The sequence below is a fragment of the Pyrus communis genome, chromosome 5, assembly GCF_963583255.1.
Source record: "Pyrus communis chromosome 5, drPyrComm1.1, whole genome shotgun sequence".
In the NCBI taxonomy this organism is placed as follows: domain Eukaryota; kingdom Viridiplantae; phylum Streptophyta; class Magnoliopsida; order Rosales; family Rosaceae; genus Pyrus; species Pyrus communis.
Window position 1 is genome coordinate 11,329,999 of NC_084807.1, and position 7,613 is coordinate 11,337,611.

The 7,613-nt window shown below is 37.2% G+C and overlaps 1 long non-coding RNA gene and 1 other non-coding gene across 2 annotated transcripts; both read right to left on the reverse strand.

The window, feature by feature from the left end:
* Window positions 1-1,521: 1,521 nt before the first annotated feature.
* LOC137735354 (uncharacterized) lies at window positions 1,522-6,246 on the reverse strand. Its single transcript, XR_011068632.1, has 6 exons — window positions 5,917-6,246; window positions 5,668-5,819; window positions 5,475-5,550; window positions 5,284-5,380; window positions 5,038-5,143; window positions 1,522-1,890 (listed from the first exon to the last, which is right to left on the reverse strand). It is a non-coding gene; the product is annotated as an uncharacterized lncRNA (long non-coding RNA).
* Window positions 2,296-2,400, reverse strand: LOC137735797 (small nucleolar RNA R71). The gene has a single exon (XR_011068703.1). It is a non-coding gene; the product is annotated as a small nucleolar RNA R71 (small nucleolar RNA).
* Window positions 6,247-7,613: the final 1,367 nt, after the last annotated feature.

The window sequence follows — 7,613 nt, forward strand, 5'->3', positions numbered from 1 at the left end:
CATCAAAGTCAATAATATCCAACGGGATAAGATCAGCTGGCATAACAACATCCTCCATTATCACTGGACATCCTGGATACATGATGAGTATATTTTATATTATATATTTAACCCTATTCTTAGTATATTTTGGTTAATAATTTGGAAGAATTTTGATACTTTGAATTATATTTCCAATATAGGATTTTCGACTTCCTCTGGAGCAAAAGATGGTCAAATGGACGAATTTTGGAGTAATTCCAATTGGAGGACGTTCGTGAGTCACTTAGCTTGATCGTGTCAAAATATCAGATTTTTCTACCAAGCGAATATTTTCTGGTAAGAAAATAAAGGAGCAATGTGCAGTGCTGGAATAGTGACGTTTCGGGCTTGAATTGCATTTTTGGAGCCCAAGATGACCTCGGATGGGTTTGTGGCCTTCTGGAGATGTGTTCAGAATGTTCTTATCTTTAAAAAAAGCTATCTTGGGCCGGATTTGGAGGAGATATGAGGCTAAAACGTGGCTGAACAGTTTATGTGCAGTTTTTCCTAGGTTAATTAGGGATTTATTTTCTATTTTATGTTATTATTATTTAGTCTCTTAGTGGAAATAAAATACTGGAGGGTTAGGGTTTGTGTTTTAGCTTTTAGGGAGATATTAAAAGGGCTTGGCCGTTCTCATTTTTGAGGAGGCTTTTCTTTTATGCAACTTTTGGGAGACAGAGAACTTGGCTAGGGTTCTTGGAGATTTTCTACTTCAAGGTGTTTTCATTCCTTTTATTCTTAATAATATGTTCTATGATTTCAATTATGAATATGCGTAACTAATTCCTTTTGCTAGGGTGCAGCCGTAAGCCTTAGCATGAATATGTGATTTTTATTTACTAGCTTATGATTGATTGCATGCATACTTTGAATTATTGATCACCGTGATTAAAACTATCTAATTGTCTTAATGCCTGATCACCACTAGGATCTTTAGAAAAGTAATTTGATGCAATTTTGGTCGGAAGGTTCCCTGAAATTGATGCTGGCTTCTTGTGATTAATAATTGTAATTTCACTTAAGATGAACATCACATCTTAAGGGTTGCATGGTTTTTCAAAGGGTTTTCATAAAGCATAATGAGTCTCTCATGTTCAGATTTGATCCGAACGTCCGGACGGGTTGCATGTTAGATATACGTTCTATGTTGGAGGTTCCAAGTAGAATATAAATTAGGAAAACCTAACCTTCAAAGTGGCATGTATAGATCATAAGTAATTGATAAAAATACATAGGATTGCTAGGTGATGGTGAAACCCTAGTGTTTTCTTAATTTGATTTTTCCAAAACAGTTTTCCTTTCCCTTCATCTTTAATATTGCAAATTAGGTTATTTTTATTAATTAAATTCGTTTTAATTTAAGTAGGTTATAAAACCAATCATCTCAACTTTCTGCTTTTCAATAATTAATTGGAATTAGATTTGGTTTGAATTATTTAATAATCCCTGTGGAGAATGACCTTGCGAGAACCGTTTATACTACAACAACCTTGTCATTCTTGCAAGTAATATAGGAGTTTTTAACCCGGTTACATGTGTGGTAAAATCTCTATCAAGAAACTGGCGCCGTTGCCGGGGATTATTTAAAATAATTCGTTCTAATCAAATTTACAGTTAGTTATTGTTGTCTATACACATAAAAAAAAAAAAATATTTACATTTCGTTTTTATTTTATTTTTACAGATTACAGCAGTACTGCAGATTACAACAATCTGTGCATGGTCAGAACTAGATCAGCAGCACAAAAATTGATTCCATTTGATCCAGAACCTGAGCAATCTTTAGGGAGGAGACGCAGGAAACAAAATCTGCAGTGGGTTCCTTCCCTGCAGGGGACTTTTCTACAATCTTTGTTTTCTGAGGATCTGCACAGTGAAAACACAATGGCATTTGTTATTCCAGAGGGTGGTCAACCTTTAGGGGATTCATTAACAGCTCATGCCACTAACATACCAAGTTGCATTACTTATCCGGAAGTGGAGGAAGGGTCTGCATTCGAAATAAAGCAGCATATGTTGAATATTCTACCTACATTTCATGGGTTATCAACCGACGATCCTAACATGCACATTGCAGAATTTTTAATGGGATGCAAGAATATTTTGGTGAGAGGATTTTCAGCCGAATCTATTAAGCTCCGTTTATTTCCATACACTCTGAAAGATCAAGCAAGGAGATGGCTCATCACACTTCCATCTGGAAGCATTAGCACTTGGAACCAACTCAGTGAAAAATTTTTAAGCAAGTATTATCCAGCTTCAAAGACTCTTGACATGAGAACTCAGATTTTATCTTTTGCACAAAAACCAAATGAAGAGTTTCATGAAGCGTGGGAACGGTTCAAAGAGTTGATTAGAAAATGTCCACATTCTGGTATTAACAGTACTGATCAAATGCATATATTTTTCCGAGGGCTAAATATGACTACAAAAACTCTTGTCAATGCTTCATGCGGAGGTTCGTACAAGGATAAAAATGCACAAGAGGCTTGTTTGTTATTTGAAAAAATGGCAACAGATACACAGCAATGGGCAATTGAGCAGCCACAATCTAGGTCAGTTTTTGAGATGTCTAATGGTTCACCATATGTGTCAGCACAAATTGAAAAAATGGAGAAAAAGCTTGAAAGATTTGATGCAAAATTTGACATGTTATTACAAAGAATTCCAGGTTCACAGGTTGCTGTACAACAGGCCTTACAAGTTGCCTGCAGTATTTGCAGCATGACAACCCATGATTTTTTGAGCTGTCCACATAAAGCTGCTTATCCGGAGTTTGCAGCGGAACAAGTTAATGCATTTCATAATTTTCAGCGTCCCCGAAATGACCCCTATTCAAATTTCTACAACCCTGGTTGGAGAGATCATCCTAATTTGAAGTGGGATAGAGATGAACATGCAAAGCCTCAATTTCAACAACAGGTACAGCAACCTGCTGCACCTAAGGTTACTTGGGAGGTTGCAATTGAAAAATTAGCGAATACTACCAGTCAACAAATCCAAAATCTGCAGGCAACGATGAAAAATATGGAAAAACAAATTGGGCAGATTGCGTTGCAGGTTTCAGAAAGAGCACCGGGTACATTTCCTAGTCAAACAGTACCTAATCCAAGAGGACGAGAAGAATGCAACGCTATACGGACTTTACGGTCTGGCAAAAGTTATGACAACAGACATGAAAATGATTCTGCAGATTCTGCAAATTCAGGGCAGCCACAAGACAGATCCGAAAATACTGCAGAAGCTACCACAAAAACTGCAGAACGTGTTTATGTGCCTCCAATGCCTTATCCTGAAAGGTTGAGGCCTAAAGCTAAAGATCAACAGTTGACAGATTTTATGAAGACTTTGGCTAAAGTTCAGATTAATCTACCATTAATTGATGCAATCAAGAACATTCCATCTTATGCCAAGTTTTTGAAAGATGTTTGCACAAAGAAAAAGAAGCTTCTGGATTCTGAAAAAGTGATTCTAACAGAACAGTGCAGTGCGGTCTTATTACATAAATTACCTCCAAAGAAGAAAGATCCAGGGAGTTTTACTATCTCTTGCACCATTGGAAATTGTGATTTTAGTAGTGCTTTAATTGACTTAGGTGCTAGTGTTAACTTAATGCCTTATTCTGTTTTTAAACGTTTAGGTGAAGGAGAGCTGAAGCCAACCTCCAGCATTATTCAATTGGCTGACCGTTCAATTACCTACCCTAGAGGAGTCATTGAAGATGTTATTGTTAATGTTGACAATCTATATTTACCAGCTGATTTTATGGTGTTGGACATGGATGAGGATTTGACAACACCCATCATTTTGGGCCGCCCATTTCTGGCAACAGCCCGGACTCTTATTGATGTTGAAGCCGGAACTCTAACATTCCGAGTTGAAGATCAAATGGTTGTTTTTAGGTTGTTTGAAGCTACCACACATCCATGTGATAAGCAAAAATGCATGCGTGTTGATGCATTAGATGGTTTGCCTCGTGCCAAATTTGTGACCAGATCATCAATTGACAATCTGCCCATAAAGACTCAAAATGTGATTCGTGAGTGTGACAGAAAAGCACATCAACACAAAGTTCAATTGCTTGAAGTGCAAAAATAAAAAACAGATCCGAGCAACCAGATGGACCAAAAACACAAAAATGTCAAGAGCAAGAATAAAAAGGTGCATGGTAGTCCAAGTCATAAAAAAATACAGCCTGGAAACAAAGTATGGTTGTTAAGTTCAAATTTCAAGTCAATTCCAGGGAGAAAAGAGTCTCGGTGGAAGGGCCCTTATATGGTGAAGCAGGTTTTTCATAACGGTAACGTGGACATTGAAAAAGAAGGCAAGGGTTGTGTACTCAAGGTCAAGAAGTATTTACTAAAGCTATGCATAGGGAAATTTGGTGCAAGCGAGTCTTTGACTCTGAAGGAACCAGTGATCTGACCACCAGGCTTCTGCGACGTCTAGCTACAGACTTAAAATAAAGCGCTTATTGGGAGGCAACCCAATTTTTCTAAACTTTTTCCTTACTTTACTTTTCGTTTTTTATTTATAAAAAAAAAAAAAAAAAAAAAAAAAAAAAAAAAAAAACAAAATTCAGAAAAAAAAGATAAAGAAAAAAAAAATAATATAAAAAAAAATCCAAAAAAATGCTTTATTTATTTACCCAGTTAGTTTCATTTTTTTTTTACGCATATTGGTTAATTGCAGGTTGCAGCGCATGGAAAATAAAGAGCATCCTATACTGAATCATGCACCCAGCAGCAAATCTACATTAACATCACCACATCTACACTATGCTGGAAATTTAAAGCAATCAGCATGAAGTCATTCACAGAGGCAAGTTTGGGGGTGATTGTTGCAAATCCAGCGCAGAAACATATTTTTGAGCAGTTACTTTTCTGCAGCTCAGTTTTGCGATGCATGGATGAGAGAAGCACAGTTGAATCACATATCCATAGACCACAGAACTGAGTACAGCTATTATTACCAGATCGACAACAACTAAACTTGCAGGGATTCGAATTTTACCTCCCAGATGCACATATCTGGGTCCTGAGGGCCTTTCCTGTTTTGACCAGCGAGCTCATGTGTTTACTTCCTTTTTCCTTCGGCTCTATCATGGATCTGCATATCCCTACACGCAGCGCATGTATGTTTTCAGTTCTTACAAAGTCATTTTGGGAGTGTATACATGGTAAATATGGCATCATAAATGAAATGAAGTTGAATCCGTAAATGTTGAGCTCAGTGAAAGCAGATGAACGAGATCTTTACCTTCTCATTTGCCGCGGCCGAAGCCTTTGCTGTTTATTTTTTTACTTCTGGGACCACTGGATTGGCAGCTGAAGGGTTGTTTTCTTTCGGCTCTACCCTGGATTTGAGTATTATTTTTTCAGTCACAGTAGTGGTTTTATGGTTAAAATACCAGATCAGAGTCGATCAATTAAAAGGGTTACGATTTTTACCTCAAAAATTTGTAGATCTGTGAGTTTGTGGACTATTCGAGTGGGTCTTTCCAGTCTCTTTGTGCATCTCGGGTACCTAATATAAAAAAACATCAGTGTCAGCTTCTTCAGAGATTCATCACAAAAACATAGCTCTCAGAGCATTTTCGCTAGCCGAGAGAGATGTATATTGAACCAATTGGAAGATGATTACCGTTGCATGTGCGAAATGGTCTCGATCTGCATGAATGGAACTCGAATCTGTGATGGTTTGAACTAAGGTGACACACTGTTTGGTTGAGAAACGCTGGCGACTCAGGGTGTATTTCTTGTGTTGTTTGTCTCGGATTTGCAACAATTAGGGGTCTTCACACAGATGAAAACACATGCATGTGTTAGTTTACCACATAAGATCTGAAAAGAAAAAAAAAAAAATACAGACACACATGGAGGAGGGATTTACTTTCATTCATCTTGGTTTTCTTGCTTACTCCACCATGGATGGGTACTCACGGAGGAGTGTTTGTTGCTGGGTTATGGAAAGCTACGGATGCAGCACTTAGAGAGGATCAAGAAGTTGCTGTGAGATGTAAGGGTTGTAATAATGAGCGCTGGTGTGACCATGCTGAGAAAGATGAGGGGGCTGAGTTTCTAAAGAGACAGAAGGCTCTTTGTGTTTTTTTTGTGAGAAAATGAAAGAAAAATGGGAGAGCTATTTCAATAGGAGGTTTGTACAAATGGGTGCTGGACTTGAGAGGAAATGGAGAAAAGAAAGCCTTTCCAGATTTTTTTAGAGAGAACAAAGGGCTTCGGGGTTTACAACAAATAATATTATTATCCTTCTGCACAGGGGATGGGAATGGACAGAAGAGAGCCGTTTGGCTCTGGGCTCGAGGCGAGTGTAAGGGAATCCAAAGCGTGTTCAAGAATAGCTAGGGTTTTTTTCAAATGACAGATGCAGCTGCTACACCAGCTTATATTGTAGCTGTTGCTAGGTTTTGACACAAGTATGGACTTGTACGTGTTGGTCAGCGCGCCTTCACTAGTCCCAACTACCAGGTCTTGCTTTCGAATCCCCAAGTGTCCAGTAGTGTTTTTGTTCTCCACATTTTTGGTCAGCACAACTTGGCAAATTCACAGTTTCCCTCTTCAAATCTCTGGTGTGTTAGTTTTTCTTTCCTTTTCTTTTCTTTCTTGTTTTCTGTTTTATTTTATTTTATTTTCTTGTTTCTCTTTCCTATTTTGTTTGCTTAGGGTATTTTCTTTATTTTTGACATTTGTTTTACATTTTCTAGGATTTAGTAGTTTTGTTTATGTTCTTGTCTCTTCTATTTATTTTCCACACCTTAAGGACAAAGTGTGCAATAAGTTTGGGGGTGGGAAATAACATTTTAGGTTTTTAATCTTTGTGTCAAGTTAAAATTTTCATTCTTTGTAAGTTAATATCCATAGATTATCTTAAACGTTATAACAAATGGACATGGTGAAGATTAATCCCACATTAGAGTCTTTTCTACTTATCGTTGCTTAGACACTAATTCATGAATTATACTTTGACAACTTGCACATTCACATCAACATGGCTTGTGGGGAGTGAGATTGAAACACTTACTTTTAGTCTAAGTTTCACTTTTAATTTTTGTTCTAAATAAAGTAAAGTTAGTTTGTGTTATAAAATAATAATTGTCTCACCCGAGAATTTGCCTAGTAACCGGGCCAGTCCTGCCTAATCAGCAGTGATTCTCGCGTCAAACAGTAGAGTTTTGGCATGGGGCAGGGTGGTTAGTTGGTTTCGTAGCCTTTTCAGCTTGGGTTAATAAGTCCTTAGGGGTGTTCTACACCTAGTGCCCTAAAGCCCTAGTGGTTTGGGAGTCATTGACCTAAAGCTCGCTACATGGGTTGGATCGAAAGCTTAAGTGAACCGACATTGCACGACCACTACTGTTACTAAATAAAAAAATAAAAAAAATAAAAAATAAAAAATAAATTATATGAAAAAAAAAAAAAAAAAGATCAAGAAGTAAAAGAAAAATAGTGATATTTAAAGTTAGTATGTGTAAAATAAAAAAGGACAAGAGGTAAGGGTTTTAGTCGAGTCTCCTTAGCTATGTTGATTCACTTTACACCAAAGGAAGTTCGTGAATTCTTTTCTAATTGATT